This window comes from Phasianus colchicus, chromosome 14, assembly GCF_987193195.1.
Source record: "Phasianus colchicus chromosome 14, bPhaCol1.hap1.1, whole genome shotgun sequence".
Taxonomy (NCBI): Eukaryota; Metazoa; Chordata; class Aves; order Galliformes; family Phasianidae; genus Phasianus; species Phasianus colchicus.
In genome coordinates this window covers 17,166,318-17,187,304 of record NC_143449.1, presented here as the reverse complement: position 1 = coordinate 17,187,304, position 20,987 = coordinate 17,166,318, and the positions used below count along the sequence as shown (strand labels likewise).

The following is a 20,987-nucleotide window of genomic DNA, read 5'->3' as shown; positions in this document are numbered from 1 at the left end:
AATAAAAGATGCCTGTTGTTGGAAATAATAAGCTGGAGAATACTTCCATGCTGTAATTTAGCAAATAATCTTAGCACAGTAGTTAATAACCCAACCATTTTAGAGGCTGCACTTTTGAGATTCTGCATTTCAGTTTTGAGGTTATGAGAAAGAGCAGTCTCTCGTCAGTTCATAAAAGACAAAGCTAAAAGAGATGTTCTTCACTTGGAGCAGGTTGCCCATTGAGACTGTGGATGCCCCCTCCCTGGAAGCAATGAAGGCCAGGCTGGATGAATGGGGCTGTGAGCAACCTGGGCTAGAGGGAGCTGTACCTGCTATAGCAGGGATGGGAACTACATGATCCTGAAGGTCCGTTCCAACCCAAACCATTCTGTGATTCTATGACTTGGCCAAAGCATCTTTTTGTTGCCAACTGTAAAGTGTTTCCAGTTTCGTATTACTTCTTCTTGCTTTTTGTTGTCACTTAAAATATGAAAAAATCAATGTAGAATATGTTCCTAATAAGGAAGGAAAAAAAGGAATTAAGAATGGGCAGCACAGGATTCCAGGCCAGCTTCAAAAGTAATGTTGACAAGTAAAACAAAAAAGTCAGTAGAAACTGGAGGTGAATTTTTAGCCTGTTCATAGCTTTTGCAAGGAATGAGCTTAGAAAGGTGAACTTACCTAGAGTTAATGCAGGTGAGAGCTTGTGTCCCAGTCAATTTATTGCTAGTCTTTCATAGGAGAAAATCCATATGCCCGTTGTTTTGGTAGCCAGCACCTCTGTTTGTGTTGTGCTCAGGCTTGTAGGGAGACGTTTGTGCTGCTTTTATTAAACTAGATTTTCCAAAGAGAGGCACACGCATAGCTGACAGCTGGTCTGGGTAGGATTTATGTCTTCTTGGATCTAGGACATTCTCTCAGATTGGTAAACAATGACACTTTCCCTGTGCTTCACTGAACGCATCTGGATATGGAGTTATTAAGCAAATGTCCTTTGATTCACAGTAGGGAATGGTAAGGAGCTCTCTGTGGATTTACTGAATGGCATGCTATGTAAGAAGGCTAATAATTTATCAACATACAGTATGCATTTACTGTGCATCTTAAACTAAATTAGTCCCAGATCTGAAATAAAATATGAAGAGCAAACAGATGAGAATGAAAGCTATTTTAGTAGGAGGCTCCTGGTCCCAGTGGCACAAATATGGGAGATGGGAAGAACCATTCACGGCTGCTCCCATCCACCCGGGAGTGCTTCACTGACCCAGGGAGACCAAGAAGTGTCTAATTGACTCTGCTTTTTTAGCAGATGGCTAATTGATGGGTTATTCATGAATGCCATTCTCATGGTTGGATGGATCCCCACTGAAATCTGTCTGATGGGTATGGCTGGAAGCAGTGCTGAGCTCTGGTCTATTTGCAGAGGGGCTGTGATGGGTAGAGCAGAAACGCATGTGGCTCCTGGGGATGGTTGGGTGGACACCTTGGGGGGTGGGTTCTCAAGCTTTGCCATGGCAGGATCTTATTTTTTTCTTACTGTTTGTGTTTACTTTTCTGCCTTCAGCATGAAGGCACTTGAAAGGGTTGCTGTGAAATCCTGCAGTTCTCATGAATTGCATTAAGCCAGGAAAAACTAAGGAGCCTTTCCAAAGGAAGCAGAAGTGCATGTGTAGACCCATATTTGCCTATCTGGGCCTCCAGCAAGCTGGGCTGTGCAGGGTTGTCTTCCCCAGTAGCAGCAAAAGGCTTTATCAGAACTGCACCGATCTCTTTGCCATGCTGGACTTGGTGACATTGCCAACTGATTTCTACAATTCATCTAATTCATTTATATGAGTCAAGAGATTCGTATAAATAATATATGAATAGTATATCAAGAGATATATAAATAAGCAAATATTCTCATATAAATAAGCAAAATCTGGGGAAGTGAAGAGATGTAGAGCACCCCTGCACAAGCACTGGATGGGAAGGATTTATCCCACCCTGAAAATAATGGTGAGATGCAGGGATGTTGCCTCTGTCCAGCACTGCTCATCTGAACACCTGAGACCACATTCCCAGGAGTGAATGAATGGCTTTTATGTGCTTTACCTTTTCCCAGGATCTTCTGATGTTTCTCATGGTTGTCCCAGATGGTAACTTCCTCAAAACCACAAATTACCAGCGCAAATTAAGTTGGCTTAAGCTCCTAAGGTCAAATGTAGCTCTTATTTTTTGGCTGAAGGGTAGATTTCACATCAGGGGAAATTGTCTGGCACCCAGACAGACAAGTCACTTCTCTACAAAAGGACTAAATCCAGTGAAATAATATTCATCTCCTTCAGTTGTCATGCAGCTGGGTTAAGCCTTGCCTCATTATGTTGCCATTAGCTGCATTAATATCTTCTGACAAAAGTACATTAAAACTGCAGATTGATCTTGGGGCACTGTGGAGTCCATGCTGGCTTTCTGGAGTGCCTGGAAATGTTTTGTGTTTTGAAGTGAAAGAAGATAAAAGGCAGGAGAGTCTATTAGAGAGATGTCCTGCGTGGCGCTGTGCCATTTGGAGCATCGCTTGTTCAGAGGGGTTTGACATGGAGCATGGTGTGATGGAAGGAGTCCAGAACCCAAACAAGTCAGGATCCAGAAATAATACACCTGAAAAATTTAGGTGACCACAGATTTTTAATGGAAGCCCTTCCATTTGTAAAAAGTCCAATGTCCAGAAGCAAGGAATGTGGGTATTAATTCCAGCAGTTGTCTGTTCTGCTGCATCCATCCAACAATAAGACTGAAAATCTTTCTGTGACAACAACCGTGTGTAATAGAAATGTTCCCATACCATAGATTTTTATACTGGGATGTCCATACTGGCTGCATTTTAGCAAACAGACCATCAGCTTTTCCCAGGACAGGGCAATCTAGGTGCTGCATGTGGGGAAGCTCATCCTGCAGACAGCTCAGCTCTGCCTGTAGTTATGGAGATAACTCAAAGAGCTGAAGTCACACGCAAGAAAGAAAAAAAGCCGTACGTATTATTTTTAAATGTGTTGATTTGAAAGGCTGGAAAAAAAAAATAACAAAACAACCCTGTTCACATTTTTATACACTTTTCAGATAGAGATTAAGCTGATTGCCACCGTGGGAGATTTTGGACAGGCTCCTTGATTTCTTGACACTGAGATGCTTTGTTCTTGGCTCTGCGGCACAGCTCTGTACAAACAGCAGCGACTGAACTTTAAGAGTACTTACGAGTGGATTTTAGCTCTCTTGACTTAGCCAAGGGAAGCCAGCAGGGACTCAGCCTGCATTTTAATGACTGCAACTTGAAAAGCGTGCAGCGGTGTTCAGGAAGTCTCACAGGAGCTGCCTGGTGAATGATAGGGCACCGTGGGGAGACTGTGACTTCTTGTCCACCATCACACCCAGAGCAGCTCCCCCAACCTGTGCTGTGGGCACCACGTGTACCCTCACCTCATCTCTGCTTTCACCCATAATCTGGAAAGCGTTTTGTTAGCTGTTGCTTAGAGATGTAATCGAATGGGTTGGATATTAGGAACATATTCTACTCTGAAAGAGGTGAGGCACCAGCACAGATCCAGATCCATAGGGATGTGGCACTGAGGGACGTGGCTATGGGCATGGTGGGTTGGGGTTGGACTTGGGGACCTTAGAGATCTTTTCAGCTGTTATGATTCTAGAGACCCAGCCTCTCCTCTCTTTAAATTGTGAGTTCTCATTGCAAAAGCTCCTCAATTGGGTGGAGCTTCCCTCTGTCCTCTGCACCAGCTCAAAGCACCAGCTGAATTTCTTCCTATTCCTGCTGTGAATGTTAGGTCAGGTGCCTTCAGCACACCGTTTACTTCATCCCTGGGTGCTTCATTCAGTCCTGTGAAAAATAAGTAAATCACTTCCACTCACAACAAAAAAATCTTCGCTCTTTTTATCTCTTTAAAATGTACCTGACTGGCTGAGATTATGCCTGGAATATTTTTCACATCTCTTTCTCCTGTCGAGCAAAATCAAAGCTCCTGAGCTCCACAAGGCTGCTGCTGATCTAAGTGCAATCTCTGCTAATCACTGCAGCCTGCGGGTGATTGACTTCAGGCACTTCCAGGGGCCGTGGTCAAAGCTGACCGCAGGGCACAGGGCTCGTGGAGATGAGCTCCAGCTGGGTTTGGCCCTCCGGCTCAGAAAGATCAGCTGGAAAATACAAGCTGTAGCCAATGGACTCAGGGAAGAGCTGGAAGGACCCAATAAAAGTGAGTGCGAGGCATAGAGAGAAAGGATGCTTGATGCTGCTGGGCAGGAGCTGAGGCGAGTAGGAGGGAACTGGAGGATATAAAGGTAAGTGAAAAACAGAGGCTTGGTGCCTCTTTCAGAACAGCAGTGTCTGTTCTCATAATAGTGCAGATGCTGGGTGGTGAGGGCTGGGTGGCAGGCATGCTGCCTGGCTGCTGCTGCAGGGCAGGTTCCTTCAGAGGAGAATTAGCTGCTATCAGAATTAAGTGTCAGCTTAATTATTGTACTTATACTGGGATAATTTCAATTAGCTTTTCACATCTGATGGTATCTCCCCATTTTGCTCAGGCATTTTGCCCTCATTTTTTGCTCTTACCCAGGAGTTGGGTATAATAAGAAGTCTCACCTGTTTTCCAGGTGCTCTGTGTTTCTTCTCTGTCTCATTGATTATCAGATTGTTCAGGATATTGAAACGAGTCACTGGGAGCAGTTTCTTCTCGATTAAACCTCACCTACAGTGCAGAGGTTGGGCTCATTTCTTTGCCTCTATTGCATCAGAATCAGACCTCAGTGTGTGCATCTTCATGGATGACTGCAAACATTTCTATGAAGTGTCCCTCACCCCCAAGGTAGTCGCTTAGCAACTGCTTCCCTGTCATGTCACACGTGTGATGGAGCTAACATGCAGTCAATCTCTCTCATTTGCTACAGAAAAAAAAAAAAAGGGTACTTTGAGGAAGAAGAGGGTTAAACAGAGAAAATGTGAGCTTTGGTGGATGTGACTCTTTACCCTGGGGAAAGGTGTATTTAAAAACATCACCCTAAAATGTTTGCTGGGTCTCAGGGATGTGCTGTGCAGGTGATGGGAGAAGCAGCCTGCTCTTGGATAGGTCACCATCCCAGAGGTGTCCCACTGCCCTTCACTCTGTGCAAGGATGGGACAGCTGACTATCTATCCCTCGGTTTGTCCTATGGATACTAAGGTTCAAAGAAAAAAATATAGATTAGATTTTCCTGCCCAGATTGTCTACTTCTTTGAGGTGCCTGTATGGTGTTACACAGATGGCTGTGGCCTTGCTGGCCCACAGAAAGATGCTGTATAGCAGCATCTGCTTTGATCTCTCAGCACAGAAGGGGCTCTGCCTGTGTCAGGCTGCAGACCTCTGCTTGCTCACAGCTATTTATCTGGTGTTTTTAGCTTAACTGATCTCCCAAGTGGTTGGAAATGTCAGAGAGATGAGATAGTGTGATCTGAAGGACTGTCTCTGTTCAATATCAAAGTAAACTTGTGGTTGTCTTGTAATAATTAAAACTAGTTCTGCTAATCAATATGTCTCCGTTTAGCTAACTCTTGCTCAAGTTCAGGCTTTCTTTTTAATTAAACTTGCTTCAGTGACCTTTTATTCCTTTGCTTGCATCAGCAGCGCCATCCGTTTGCATATATTAATGCAATAGGGAGGATGCAAATAAGCCAGCTGCATGGGGAAATCTTGATTAAGCAATTTTATGGGGAAGAAGATGATTTGTCAGGAAGGCTCTTCATGCATTTTCAAGAGAAAGATGGACTCAACTGGGAGAAATGAGTCCAGCTCCTTCACTGGAGCTGGGGAGGTGTTGGCAGTGAGTGTCCCTACTCATGGTGCAGTAGAACACTGCAGGTTTCCTCTGCTCATCTTCTGAGGGGTCTTGCTTTGTGTGCTTTGCAGCTAGATGCTCCTTTGTTATGGTTTCAGGAGGGATCCTCAGTTACTATAAGTCTTGTAATGGCTATGGATAACTTAATATTTGGTATGGTTAAGTCCGTGCATCTTCATCCCCAAAGCCATGGAGTGCTTTCAGTTCCATCTGGATGGTGATCTATCAAACCACCTGTCTGAGTCATCTTTTCTTTTTCTACTGCTTCTGGGAACTGCCTGGGTTTGCAGATTGGGAATTCATCATTTGTTAACTCCCTGTCCTGTGTGATGGTGATCAATCAGGACATGCTTTGCTATGTGTGTAATATATATCACATGTTAAATGCTTCAATGGTAAGAAGCTGACTAATATAGAGGACGTTTTCTCTGGCTCTAGGTTGCAGCCTCTGTAGGTGCTTCCCACACTGAGAGCTCTGAGCATGACAGAGACATCCATTCAGTTATTTCACTTCTTCTCCCCTCTAAACACAGGCTAATGTTTCTTGGATTCACAGCTGTAGCATTTCTAAAGGAAATAAGTCAAATTCATGGCAGACAGCACAAAAATCCCAGTCCTGCATTATGATCCACTAGTGGACATGAGAGTTCAGAGAGCTTTTATAAGGCAGTGGGGCTTTGTGCAGGGCTCAGCCCGCTGCTGGATCACTGTCCTGAGCTGGTAGGCAAGTTTGTCACCTTGTGATTCATGGGGAAAATAGCTGAAGTTTTAAACAGGACGGTGGACAGCTTTGCAATTGTTCAAAATTACTGTTACATGGATGGCGCATGGAGCAAAGCGTTTGCTCTATGCATCCCCTGCCAATCTGCTCATCAGTTCCTTGGTATTAAAGGTTGCTGGGTATTCTGCAAAAATTTATCAAAATCTTGCTTTGTGATGCCTTTCTGTCAGTCTGCTCCTCTATCATTGCATATCTCCCTCCTTGAGAGAGCCTGCCCAGGAGCTGGTTGAAAATTCCTCTGCACCATCTGTCTCCCTGTGACATGGGGAAGTGGGAGCAGAGCAGTGTGACAGACTCCGTGCTGGGATGGCAGGGGCTGGCAGGTGGTGGGGCTTTATTTGGTGGGCACAGCCAGATTCTCCAAAGCCATTTTTGTCCCATGCTGCAACAAAGAAAGTGAGATGCTTTTCTTTTTGAGAGTAGGAGGAAAGGCTGAAAAGCTGGCCAGAATGGCTCAAAAGAAAGTGAGGCTTGCACCCAAAATGAGCATCCCTCTAGTGAGGGCAGAACTCCTCATACCACAACCAAATGCTTTTGAATTCTCAGAGCCCCTGCAAACCACTGTGAAAGCAAATAAAGGTGTGGGTGCCAGGATGCAGGCACTGCTGAGGTCACCTCATGTATCAGGGACTGCAGCAGTGCTAGGGCTGTGCCCATCTGGGGTTGGCTGTGACAAGGTCATCCTCTTGCTTGATGCAGAGCTGCATCACGTTTCTGATGTAACAAAATATGAAATTCAGTGCTGTTCCCTTCTGCTTTCAGCTCACTGGGGGGGTGTGAAAAAGGCCCAAAGGATGGAAGCCACGTGGAGCAAAGGCAAACAAAACGATGGCACGAAATGTTAAGGTGATTTTTTCCAAGTGTTGAGGGCAGCAGCTCCTATATCCCAAGATAACAGTACCCTGAATTGCACTGACAGCCACAGCGTGGGCACAGCTGAACGCTGTGCTGAGTTGGCTTGGTGGAAAGTTAAAGCAAGGAGAGATGGAGGCAGAAAGGAGCTGAGCCGTGCTCCCCAGTGCTGTGGGTTCAGGCATCTCACTGCTCTGCTGCTCTCATAGGTAACAGCACACACAAGCTGGTGTTTGGGGGAGGAGGAAATGAGCATTCAATTCAGATTCCTCTGTAATGGATAAACAGAAACGTAATTCATTAGGGCAATATCTTTATCTCCCATGTCTGCCCAATTTCTGCTCGTTTAGTGGTGTAGCAGCAGATACACAGAGTGCCCTTGCACAGATCAGAGCAAATCACTGCTGAAGGGTGCAGACTGGGGACAGCAATCACTTGGCTGTGTGTAGGAGATGGAACCACAACACTCGCTCCACAGCACATAGAAAGACAGGTAATGGCCCTGTGGAACAAACTGGGTGCTGACTGCTGAAAGGCAGTAATTGCTGGGATCATTTGCATGAAATGTCCTCCTTTCTACGAATGTCAGCTGGGGGTTGGCAAAACCACTGATTAATTTAACAAAATCATACATTTCTTACCTGGTTTTCCTTTTATTCTCTACCACCTCTTTCTGCTGTTAAAATTAAAGCAGAGTAGTATCATTCTTGTTGAATAGGAAAGCTGTAATTAACTAGTCCATCATGATTGTCTTTATTCGTGAGATCATTATAGGTGAGGCCAAGTTGCATCTAATCCTATGATATGCTGCCATGCTACTGAACATGTAGGTGCTTTTTGAACAATTTGCTCTGAGTGCTGATTTGCCTGAATGTTCCTGTAGCCAGAGAACTTCTGAAAGCAGGGAGCTTCTATGCACGTGTGTGTGAATACATGTGTTGCTCTCACTGTGCAGTTTGACATTTAATCACAGGGTTTTTTGTTCTGGTTTGGTCTGCGGATCGCGACCTCTTCCTTTCACTCTGGAATCACCACCAGAAGTTTGTTGGGTGCAATGTAATCTCTCCTAACCTCGGTCCTTGTGTTACTACAGAGGTAAATGCCCTATAATGAGAAGGGAGAAGAGATTCTTTGCGCTTCTGTCCAGCAAAGGCAGTTTGGATTGATTGAATCATGCAAAACAAATTACAAAGGGAAAAAAAAGAGAATCAACTCTCCAAAGCCCCTCTGTTCCCATGAGAAGTGAAAGCATTTGCTGTCTTCGTGGTTAACTTCAAATGACAGCAGATTTGTAGTCTTCCTTTTAAACCCTGCAGCTCTCATGTATGCAACTTTCAGCTGCTGGATTTGAAACAACCCAAACAAAAAGAACTCCCAAGAGAATCAGAGTTCCTTTCTTTGGCTCAGAGCTGTGTCTTACTGAACTGACCCACGAATTCTGCAAAAAAGGAGAGCCCAAAGCCTGATAACAGAGGGAGGAAATTGCTATTTGACCCTCTGCTTACAGCCAGTTTGGTCCCAGTGTCCTGCTATCTGATGGGAACTGTTAAAAACCAACAACCAAACACAACCCCAGGTCTTTGCAAGCTCAAAAAACTTCAGCCAGGGCTGCACTGCCTTCTGAGCATGGTTGCCAATTGCTAATATTTAAAGCTGCAGCTAATTTGTAAAGCCTTTAAAAGATGATTCTTAATCACAGCCATTGTGGAGTTTCACCTACCAGAAAGCCCTTGGTGCTGGGAGGTGAAATGCAGAGCTGCTTCATGCGTGCTGTCAGGGCTGCCCCAGAGCAGTGTTGTGTCCTCTATAGGAATGCAGTGCTGTGTGGGATGCTCTGTGCTGCATCGTGTTGTTTGTCAGACCTGCAGTGCTCCTGCCCTTCCCAGCTGTTAATTAGCAGCCAACCACCGAGGCTTCATTTCCTTTAAGGCTGTGTATGCGAGAGGGGAAAGAGACAGGACAGAACGGTGCAAAAATTAGGGCAAAAAGGAAAAAAGAAATGCACAAAATGAGCTCTCCATGGCTGGTGGATCAGTGCTGCTGCCCCAGCCAAGCTCCTTGTGGGAGCAAACCCAGCAGCTGGTTTCTATTGCAAGTGCTTGGCAGTGTGCATGGATGAGCCCTAACCCAGGTGCTCTGCCATGGACGGCTGGGTTTGCTAATGTTGGCCATCAGTGTTAACTAGGACATTAAAAAAATGTCCATGGATTGGCTGTAAGGAGGCTCTTAACGAGCTGCTATTTCAGTCCCATCTCCAGCAGCTTCCCAAAGGCTGCATTTATGAAGATGCTTCAGTGCTGGTAATTGTTCTGTCCTCGTGATGGTGAGGGCTGTGCAGTGGTTCATCAGTTTTCTTGCAGATGTTGTTGTGATCAAACATCTCCATGTTAGGATGATGAGGTGATGTGTATGATGGCTTAGCTTGCATGCAGGTGGTCTCACCACTCTTTTTAGAGCTGGAAAATGGGAGAATGACAAACATGTGTTGTCACAACTCTTTCCTTATAGCGTTTGCTTCAAAAAACAAAACACTGCAGACCCAAAATAAAACGTTCAGCGAAGAAGAGCATGAGTTTATTCATATAATGGAGATTTTGTGAACCCTTCCCTTAGGACAGCCCCTTATGGGCAACTCCATTTTCTACATTGCCCACAGAGGGTTCCTCCCATGAACTGAAATAATTCAAGCCCTGACTCAAGCCTGGTGAGAACACTGGGGGACTTTCCATTGACTGCCCAACATCTGCCTGCTCCGGGCTGCTCCAGGCACACTGGGGAGCTCTTGGTTTCCAATTTGATGGAACCTTCTTAGCTTTGGGCAGTGCCCTGCTGTGCAGGACTGCTCTAAGAAGTTTTAATGAAGCGTGAGCTTGATTTAAGTAGGGACCCTGTCCCTCAGCACTGGAGCAAGGAGAAGGGAGCCTTGCTGGGGCTGCTATGCAGGCTGGTTGAAATGACTTTTAGGTGAAACACAAAGTGCCACCAATCCTGTAGGGAGTTAAAAAAAAATAAGAAAAACCTTTAACTTTGGCTCATCAAATTCAATGGCTTTTGCTCTTGTGATTGTCCAGATCCGGATGTATAGATTCCTCAGGGATAGCAAATTAAACTGTGGAGAAAAATCCATTCTTTGGAAGGGCCCAAAAATATCTTTTTGATAGGAGTGCAAGTTCTGCTATTATTTAATTCTGTCTTTCTGTCCTCTGGAGCTAAATGACCAGCCAGATTATGTGCTGTGCTTCATTACTTGAGAACATTGCAGAAACAGGCTGGAATAATGAGTGTGGAGCTTCATTCTGATAATGGCTGAGGTTCTCAGAGCTTCCTGAGATCAGATCTAGCAATGAGAGAAATTGAAATATACTGAAGAAGTCAATATTTTCTAGGATAGTCATGGAAATGACAATAAAATCAGGTCAGGTGAAGGGCTTAAAAGGTGCTCTGAAGATGGACTGTGCAATTCCCATAAAATTGTCTGAGCAGTTTCAGCCTTGCCTGCCTTTTCTTGTTTCCAACTCCTTAAGCAGCTGAATTTGGGTTCCTGTATGGGATGGATGTCTTCACTGGCAGTGGAAAAGAAAATAACTGATATACCAAACTAAAAATATAAAACACATTTGACAGAATGTAATCAACTTTGCAAGCCTTAAATTCCTTTTGTAGGGAGGAGGGAGTGGTAGTACCAATCAAACCATGTCCATCTCTCCTAGCTTCTTGATGCTGTGTCTCAAGCACCCATGCAATGTGTAAGAATAAGAACAACATCCATCTGGAATGCACAAAGCTGCAGCCTTTGCCCTTATCTCTTGTGCCTTCTCTGAGCTAATATATCGGTGTCATTTTTCCAAAAATACATATTTTTAATCTTTGCAGAAGTGACTTCAGGTGGACCTTTAAATTAATTTTTGTACCTTGTCATTTGTGACAGGTTTTGAAGAGTACTGTGAGCCAATTGACTTTGTTCCCCTATGTAAAACAAAATGACACAAAGAGACTTTAGGCTGCATCCTCAGATATCTTGTGACACTTTGGGGTACTTCTGATACAATTTTCTCCCTTTCTGGATTAATGTTCCTTTACCAAATCACTCAAAGATTATCATTTTAATGGGCACAGACTCTGTGTCCTGTATGTCTCCTAATTCCCCGCTCTGTAATTCCCACAAACCACTTGATTAACTCCTGATGTATTCTGGATAAAGTTGTCCTAAGACTGGTTTAAGTACCCACAAAGCAATTCAGCAAGCCTTGCTGCCTTTGCAGCATTAATGTTCTCTTAATGTTGCATTCTGATGATAAACCTTATTTAAAATAAATAAGCCCACAACACTGAGCATGCATTTTGATCAGACGAGTGCTGATCTCCCGTGCATTAATATGAATGAGCAGGATTAGCATGAGGAAATTTGCAATTTCTAAAAGTGCTGGAAGTCTGAGCCGGAATAACAGTGTTAACATTTTGCCTTGGCAAAACCCTTAAAAAAAACCTTAAAGGTTTGTTTTGTTTTGTTTTTCCCCCAAGTTATAACCAAGCATATAAATTCAGAGAAAGGCTGAGAGTGTGGAATATATTTAAGAAGTTGAAACTTTAATGATATAAGTTGGAGATAAGAGAGTTAGCAGGCGTTTTTATTCTGAATTTCCTGTGTGGTCGGTTTGTGTGTTTTACTGTTTATTTGCTTTTCTTTGTTTGGTGTTTTTATATTACGTGTGGAGCGTGCTGAGGGCTGAAGGAACTGCTCAGCCTGGATATAGATGAAGGATGGACAAATTGCAACTTCCTGAAAGGAGGTTGTTGTGAGATGGGGGTGAGCCTTTGCTCCTGGGTAACAGTGATAGAATGAGAGGTGATGGCCTCAAGTTGTGCCAGCAGAGGTTCAGACTGGGGTTAGGAAAAGTCTTCTCAGACAGAGTGGTGCTGCAGTGATGCAGCTGCCCCGTGCGTGGTGGGGTCACCATCCCTGGAGGTGTTCAAGAACAGTGGAGATGTAGCACTGTGGGACGTGGCTATGGGCATGGTGGGGTGGACTGGGGTTGGATTTAGTGATGTTTGTGGTCTTTTCCAGCCTTAATGATTTCACGATTCTCTAACAACTCAAAGAATTGGGTTACAAGGAGGAAGGACCAAGGGGCATCTTGAAGATGGGTGGAGAAGGGCCACAAGGCATGTTCTCACCTAATTTATTCTATGACCATACAAATTAAGGAGATAGTTGCATGAGGAACAGTGCATCCAAACATGTTGTTAAATGTGGCTTAGAAAACATTGGGAATGACCAATGGTCCCCGTCCCAAAAAGCAGTGCTAAGGAGGATGTGCTGGGTTTGCTTGAGCTCTGTGTGCTCTTGGGGTCTGTGAGCTCACACAGCCTGGTGCACAAGGGGACTTTTGCAAGGATGTGGGCTTTTCTGCCTATGATTTCACTGACAATTGCAGCCTTCCTCTCAAATGGAGATGCCTAGCAAGCTTCTGGAAATTGCAGTGATGAAAAGCAGTTTTTTTTGCTCCTGCTCTTTGAGACATTCTCCTCTAAAACTCCAAGCAGCTGCAGTTTCTTTGTCCAAGCATCTTAATTGTAAGCTCGTCAGTGAGCCAAGCTCTCTTCTTCAGGTCATGACAACGAGGAAGAAGCTTTGCCAGAGCATCATCCATCAGAGATGAATGCGGTGTTAGTGACAGCTCAGAAGCTGACCAGGTTTTGCTGGTGCAGCCATGTGAGTGTTGCTGCACTCTCCAGTGCCCTGACGGTGATTTATCAGTGGGCACTTGGGCTGTAATCCACACAGTGTTGGAAACTGGAGGACAATGTGATGGAATATGTTAATCCCCTGAAACTCTGTTTCTTCTGATCATTGCCATCTCCTGCTGCGGGTACCTTTCCTTCTGTTACCTAACAGACATCAAAGCACTGTAAGTTGTTGCCACCCACAAATATTCCCTGTCATTATTAAACAAATGAGATGTGATTGCCAGGCAAAATTAGCCAGAGTGCTTCGATGGGGAGGGAAAAAAAACCAAACAATGCTGACAATTTAAAAAAAAAAAAAAAAATAGGGAAAATATGTCATTTTGGGGGTCTTTTTTGCCATGCTAGGGATGCTGGATAATTAGGACATGGATCTTCTTGGCACGCTGACTCAGCGCTGTCTCGCTGTGGGTTTGGAGCTGGGGTGGGAATGCAGAGGTGCACAGGGGTTGTAGGAGCAGGGCTGGCCCTGACCTTCTGCAGCTCTGTGTCTCCCTGGCCCTGAGCATGTATTTGCACTTCTCCAGTTGTGCTGCTCCTGGTCTGCAGCACTGGAGCTGCCCGGGGAAATGAGGAGGCATCTGGGGGCTATGCTGCTGCTCTTGCAAGCACAGGGGATTTATAATCACTTCCAGTGCTAATGAATATGTATTTCGTATTGAAGTTAGCCCCTGCTGCCACAGTAAATGGCTGGAGTTGCATTAAACCAATATGTTATGATTTCACCACGGTCGTGTCATTTTGACTTTCTACACAATTCTGCAGAACCATTTATATACACATATCTGTGATCTGATTCAACTCCCTAGGCTGTTGCTGGGAGCTTAAGCCACTAGAAAATCCTATTTTGAGACAGAAAAAAAACCACCATGAGAACAAGAAAATTCAGACACTGTGGGATTTGTAATGTGTTTGTTCTTCCAAAGACAGTCCTAGCTCCTTTTTGGGAACCCCCACATCCTATATAGGGTCACTGGCAAATGATGCGCTCATCTAGCAAAGCTGTTCTGAATGCTATGCAATTCTTTCCACGGAGAAGCAAGATATCTATGGTGCCTGGAGGCACCAGGGATTTGCAGTGTTGACCTTCTCCCATGATTTCTTAAATTTGCAGTCTTGCAGAGTGCTGTGAAATAGCAGTCTCTCTGTGGGGCAGCAGCCCCACACCTCAGTTAGCAGGCAGGCTGAAAGGAGTTCTGCTTCTCAAGGTTCCCTGGCAACCAAGGTGACATTCTTGTTCCCCTTCTCTTTTAAATGTTAATATAATTTGGCAATTAATGTGAGAATGCTGAAAAGCACAAAATGTGAGGCATTAATGGGTTATTGCGTGGGATTTATTTACTTGCTAGAGCAATGGGGTGCTTGGTCTGGAGGCACAGTGAGGTTTTCTCAGCTCTTTTCACACTGGGTCAGGATTAAGCTGTGGGATTCTCTGTCATCTGGGGGCTGGGAAGTTCTGGCATTGGGTGAATAAAGACAGGTAGGTTTTGCTAAGAATATGCCTTGGTGATGGGACATGCAGTCCAAGGAGGAAGGGAAAGAGGATAACAAGCCTGCTCTTTCCTGACACTGAATTCTTGGTGAGGAATTAGGGCTGACAGCATGCATGGTGAGTGTAACCAGGAGGAGAAAAACTCCAGTTCTCCCTGGCTTTATGGAAATAACCTCATTCACTGATAGCATGAGTACAGGGAAAGGCTCTGCTTCTCCCAGAGCTGGGACAGATTGAATGATGTTTGTTAATAATAGAGTTATATGAAATTACGAATAACAGGAGGAAATAAGGAAAAACTTTTAAACATGGGGATAATAGGCTGCAAATTATACCTAACAAACAGCAAATGTTTAAGGTGTGGATGATACAGGTGGACAGATGATTGCCTTCTAGAAGCTCTGCAAACCAGAGGCAGCTGTGTGCTGCATTGCAAGGTGTGAGCAGTTACTGCAGGGTAACAGTGGAGCAGCACTGGGGCACCTCTGTGCTGTGGTTTTCAAGCAACAGAAAAACCCTCATAGTGAGACAAGGTTGTGTAGCTCCATCCTTAAACACCCTCCTGCCCTTCACTCAGATTGCCACTTTATAACGGATTTTAAGCTAAAAATTCCAATTTATACTTAGGTTTAATTTGAATTATAACGTGCTCTTTAGATTTCTGCAGGGAATTCTCTGCTGTCTGATGGGGATTGCAGAAGGGGACTCTTTGAGAATTTTTATTTGCCTGTTGTGCTGACAAATTCTCCTAGGCTTTTGATGAATGGGCTCATAAAAGTAGCTCCCTACACAAATGTGGGATCTGAATCTCATCTGTGCTGAAGAAGCTGGCAAAAATTATTAATGATCTGCATGGGAGCAGCATCAGGCAGGTAGCTGGGCTGACCTTCCAGAGAGAACACTGCTCAGTGCCCTGCCTTTCAGTATCTGAAGGGGCTGTTAGAAGGGAGGGGGATGGGATTTTTTAGCAGGGACTGATGTGATAGGACAAGGGGAAATGGTTTCAAACTGAAAAAGGGGGAGATTTAGATTGGATATAAGGAAGATGTTTCTTTGTTGTTATTGATTTACAGTAAGGGTGGTGAGGCAGTGACACAGGTTGCCCAGAGAGCTGGTGGTTTCCCATCCCTACAGACACCCAAGGTCAGGCTGAATGGGTTCTGAGCACCCAATGGAGATGTGGGTGTCCCTGTTGAGTGCAGGGAGTTGAACCAGATGGCCTTTAAGGGTCTCTTCCAACTCAAGCAATTCTATGATGAAACAAATTTACGGTCACCAAGTAGTGGTTTTTCTAGTAAGTGGTTTCTTTCATTGTGGAAATGTTTGAAAATGTATTCTAGAGGTCTGATTCTATTGTTTGATGCCTGAACAAAATGCATTTCTGTTGGGAAGGTTTGTTGGTAAAGCTCTGTGAGGAAAATGCCTTTATTGGCAGAGAAAGGCCGAGGCAGTGAAGGAGATGAGGTAAAGCACAGGAAGGAGTAAAGACATACAGATTTTCCTCATCTACTAATTAACACAGCTGATGTCCTGCAAGGACTTCATGCGATTGCAGCGCATGAGCTCACAATGCATTAATCACAGCACCTCTCAGTGTCACCACTGTGTTCTGTGCAGGAACCACAGCCTGCCATGCACAAGGCTGAGCTTTCTATTTAGTTTTCTAAGCTGCAATTAAACCATTGGAAGATCTGTAGGAGACTGAGGAGCGGAGCTGCCCAAGAATATTCAGTGTAACTAACAAAGCCAACCACCCCTTTGCTCTCTCATGACTGCGTTTCATGAGGACTTCAATAATGTCTCCTGACAGCCTCTAAACACAATGTGATTATGGAGACAGGAATAATGTTCTATTTCAAATAACATCCGTGTAACTCATGAATATAAAATGTAAAGGTGCTGAAAGATATGGAACTTGCCATGAATCGCTTTGCTGCTGGAAAGATTTCCTGGTTGGGTTTGCAGACAGGAAATGTTTGTTCGGCTTCTTTGATGCCAACAAGTCTGGGAATAGCCATTTCTTGTGGCTTAGAATTTCAAAAAGGGTTTGATCCAGAAAGGTATTAGATATATTCTGAGTTTCAAAGGGTATAGAAAATACATTACATGCAGTAGGAGACACCACTGTTGTTCTCTGGAAGATGAGACAGGGCCATCTGAGAACATCAGGGATTTAAAGCAGCTATTGAAGTGTATTTGTTCCCTCGCTTATGAGAAATATGTGAGGCTTGTTTGATTTGATTGTTTCAGTATTCGTGCAGAAGCTCGTTTATCTAAATTATGGCATTGACCGCTTTCTTATTGTATCGAATTTTAATCATCCTGAGATTAATTAGGTGGGCATAAAGAGCGGCTGAGAGAGATGTGAACCTTTTGTCCTGGTTCCTTTCTGTGCTGTCCTTAGAAGAGAAAGAGAACTGAATGCCATCACAGTGCAGATGTGTTCTTGATTAACAGTACAATTAGTTAAAATCTGGAAGTTGTGCAGGGAATATCTGCATGGATTTGGGGGTCTGAACTGGATTGAGCAAGACGATGATTGAGTTTGACTTTGTTGCTTACCAATACGGTGTTTTAATAATAAAAGCTGCCTTTTTGCAGTAGTAACATAATTATTAATAAGTAAAGGGACAAAATGGGAAGGAACCTTGGTTTTGTTGCTGCTGTGCTAAGCCTAGAAGTGAGCAATGGACTGACTCTATCTGTATCTGCTCTACAGTGAGCACTGCCTGAGCTCTCAGTACTCTGCTGGAGTATAAAGTACTGCAGAGTGAATTGGCTGCAAGTGAAATCTTATTTACATTTTATATAAGGGTACGCATTTGCTTTCAGCTTTAAAAAGAAGGCTACAAAAAAAAAAAAACCCAAATCCTTTGCAATCACTGAATGATATAAAAGTGATGGTGTGATCTCAGAGAATAGGATAGAATTTCTTACAGATGAACACTATATGCTCCAGGATTTAAGCACCTTAGCTCTAAAACTGGGACTGTACAAAACCCTGACTTTTCTTTGTGCGTTTCCATGTTTGCAGCGTGTTCCTTGCAATCTTTTCAACCATCAGTTTTAACTCATCCAATTCCACTTAGCAGCACTGCCAAGAGTCATAAAAAACAGCCGGCTAGGAAGAAAGCAAATGCATTTTGTTGTATTCATCTCCAAGTCTGGAAGAAATCAAGCTCTGCGTAATGATTTTCCTGAAAGTTTTGATTTTGTTTATTTATTTTTTTTTAATGAAAAGTGGATTGATTTTTCTTTTTTCTTTTTTTTTTTTTCTGGCTTGATTCATTACTTCAATACATCTTCTGTTCCTATAAATCCCTCTTATTCATAAAGGGATACTTTGTGGAAGGAATTAATGCTGTAGATTTCCTACTTTCAACATTCTTACGGCTTATAAATATGCAGAAGTAAATTCCAATTAGGAAATAATGGTACTTTTATCAATAAATGTCCTTTCCCAGAGTAATTTTGGATAAAATGCAGCCTTCATTGATTTGCCATGTAGACTTGCAAGCCAGAAGAGAAGGTATCACTGTGGCTCACCTAAGGGTCACCATCCATCCATCTCTAAGCCCAGAGTGGACAGCAGTGAGGGTCTGAGCTCCAGAGCCCCCATCCCAGTGTCACTCTGTCCTGGTGATGCTGATCCATTGGTTCCCTCTCTGCCCTAAAACCATTCCTCTATCCACACCAAACCACAGCAGAGCTTGTTTGATTTATTCTGATAGTCAGCAATTAATTGTGCTCGCGGCTACTTCATGGTGGGCTCATAAAAATTCCTTTTTGCTCTGCGTGGTCCCTCAGCATTCAGAAATTCTTTGGTGCACCATCTGCTCGTGGTGTGTGGATGTCTGCGTGTTACCTCTGCATGGTGATGGCTGAGAGCTGTGCATCCTCAGCATGCACAATGTTCCAGGCTGACTGCTGGTGAGAATGTAAAAGTGCTTCTGGCAAAGAGTGCATGCTATGAAATGAAAGAAAGGAGTGTTCTTGCTACTGTTTAGCTTCTGTGAAGCTCGTTGTCACTAAACTGATCCTGGAAATGTGATTGTTTCATTCTGCTGAAATGGTAATACATGCATTAGATGTGTTCTTAGTGCTTCGGATCATCTGAAAACATTTTTCTTAATTTATCAGCTGTTTTCCAAAAATCTCAGTTTGTAATTCTTCTACTGAGCAATCAGCAAGCTGTACTACTGAAGAGGCTCAAAGCTTCCTCCTCCCCTCACGTGATGTGTGCTTTGGAAATGGATTTTGCTGTCAGCTGTGCCTGTGGAATTCACTGGGGCAAGTTCTGCTCCCTATCTGATCTGACTTTCACAGCTGTAGAGCACGAGATGCTCCTCTGAATATTCACTGCAAAAGATGTCGTTGGCTGTTATCCAGTTTGCTGGGAGCAAAACCAGGATGTACCCAGCATTGGGTGGATTTGCAAGTTGCTAAAGTGTCTTTTTCTTAAACTGCTGTGCTCCTAAATGAGTTTTGTAACACAGGAGCAGGGCTGAGATGAGGATGCCCTCACTGTATGGCACCAAAAGGCCACTGAGATGTGTTCCTCTCCTCAAGCAGAGAGAATGCATAATTTGAGCTCTGTAATCTGTCGCTGTTGATAGCTGACCTAATTTCTGAGTGCAGCAATGACTCAATAGCCATCCCGTCCCTTAGATAAAGGCATCGAGTGGAAGTGGTGTGTTGTTGAATGGCCTCTGCCAAGAAGGTCAGCAAGTTCTTAAGGGAAAATGTTTGATAGATGCTATTAAATGTACAAGGCTTCTGCCTATTGCTTATCGACAGATTCTAAATTGAAATGATTTTCTCTCAAGCTTGAAGGTCATTTCTGCTACATGTCTTGGCACCACACTCAGGATCACTTCAAATGAAAAGCCAGGAGCAGAAACGAAAAATTAAGAATGTTCATATGCTGCAATTATGGAAAAAAAAACATACAAATCAATAAAGGAAGCTCATTTAATGAGACTCATAAATGTCAGAATGCAACTTCAGGACACATCCCCAATCATGGCTGGGTAAGACTTCACTCTGTGCATGCCCATGTTGCACAACTGATAGAGAAACTGAACCTTCCTGACACCCTTTATCTATGTAAAATAATTGTTTCCAATACATTGCAGGGCAAAACAAAATGGATATATAATTAGACATCTCCCTTGTTGAAAAGCCAGTCTATAGGTTTGGATGTCTGTCTTATTTTTCCCATCCCCAATGTCATCCAGAGGTCACTTGTGCCCCCAGAAGTCAGACAGCTCTAAAACAGCTTCAGCAGGGCTGGGCCCCCAGGTTCAATTATCATGCCTGGTGTCATGTCATAACTCATTACTTTTCAGAAATATAAATTTATAATGCAATACAGCAGGCATAAATATTTTTGGCATTTGATGTGGAGGGATTAGAAGACGATCAGAACAGAGCTGTACTTGGAGTGGCCTTTTTGGAAATATCAATGTGATGGCTGCTCGTTAAGGGAGCAGCCAACTGCAGCCATGGCTGATTGCCTTCTTTGTGTCTCTGGGAGGCATTTGTGCCTCCGTCCACGAGCTGTAAAAATAACCCTCTTGAGTCTGAGTTCAGACTTCGTGCTGTGTTTGCGCATCACATTAGTGAAATAGGAAATTTGTTATTAAAATACAGGTGAAGTAGGATACCACTTCTTGCTGGGATGCTTTGAGATCCATTTATAGCCCTTTGTTTGCCTTGCTTCTGTTGCTCATTGCACGCAGCAGAAATGATCGCGGTGCAGTTCAGGCTCTGCAAGGAGCAGTTGGAGCTGCAGTGTATTCTATTCATGGGTGAGCTCACCTTCCTTTCAAATGACTTGGAAAGCCCTTATCAAGAGCGATAATGCATTCTGGAAGATGGATGGAGGGATTCTTACCATGCATAATGCATGTTGCCCCAAAGGACAAAGCTTAAAGTAGTTCTTGTAAGATGCTAATGATGGAGGTGAGATAGAAATTCCCACCTTGAATTCAGATCCACGGTGCCATTTATCAGCTGCCGAGACCTGGAAGCTGGCAGGTGGAATTTCTTAGCGGATATTCATTCAGTGCTGCCAGGATGATGTTTGAGGAACCGTGGCTGTAACATAATGCTTCATCTGACTGTGTGCTGAAATTCAACCTTCTCAGGACCTGGGACATTCCCAGAGGTGCCTGCAGCATTTTAGTGATGCTGTCAACACCAGAGGCTAACTAATAGTTGTACAGGGAGGAGACACTAAAGGCTCTGCTTTGATGCCCCTGGACCAGATTGGAT

The 20,987-nt window shown here is 43.9% G+C and overlaps 2 long non-coding RNA genes across 2 annotated transcripts in view; one reads left to right on the top strand and one right to left on the bottom strand.

The window, feature by feature from the left end:
* Window positions 1–4,006: 4,006 nt before the first annotated feature.
* Window positions 4,007–20,987, top strand: part of LOC116229431 (uncharacterized) — a 34,729-nt gene continuing 17,748 nt past the window's right edge. The window contains exon 1 of the long non-coding RNA XR_016471154.1: window positions 4,007–4,311. This is a non-coding gene — a long non-coding RNA (uncharacterized LOC116229431). The remainder of the gene's footprint in view (window positions 4,312–20,987) is intronic.
* Window positions 9,807–20,987, bottom strand: part of LOC149916045 (uncharacterized) — a 72,839-nt gene continuing 61,658 nt past the window's right edge. Inside the window, exon 3 of the long non-coding RNA XR_016471155.1 lies at window positions 9,807–9,930. This is a non-coding gene — a long non-coding RNA (uncharacterized LOC149916045). The remainder of the gene's footprint in view (window positions 9,931–20,987) is intronic.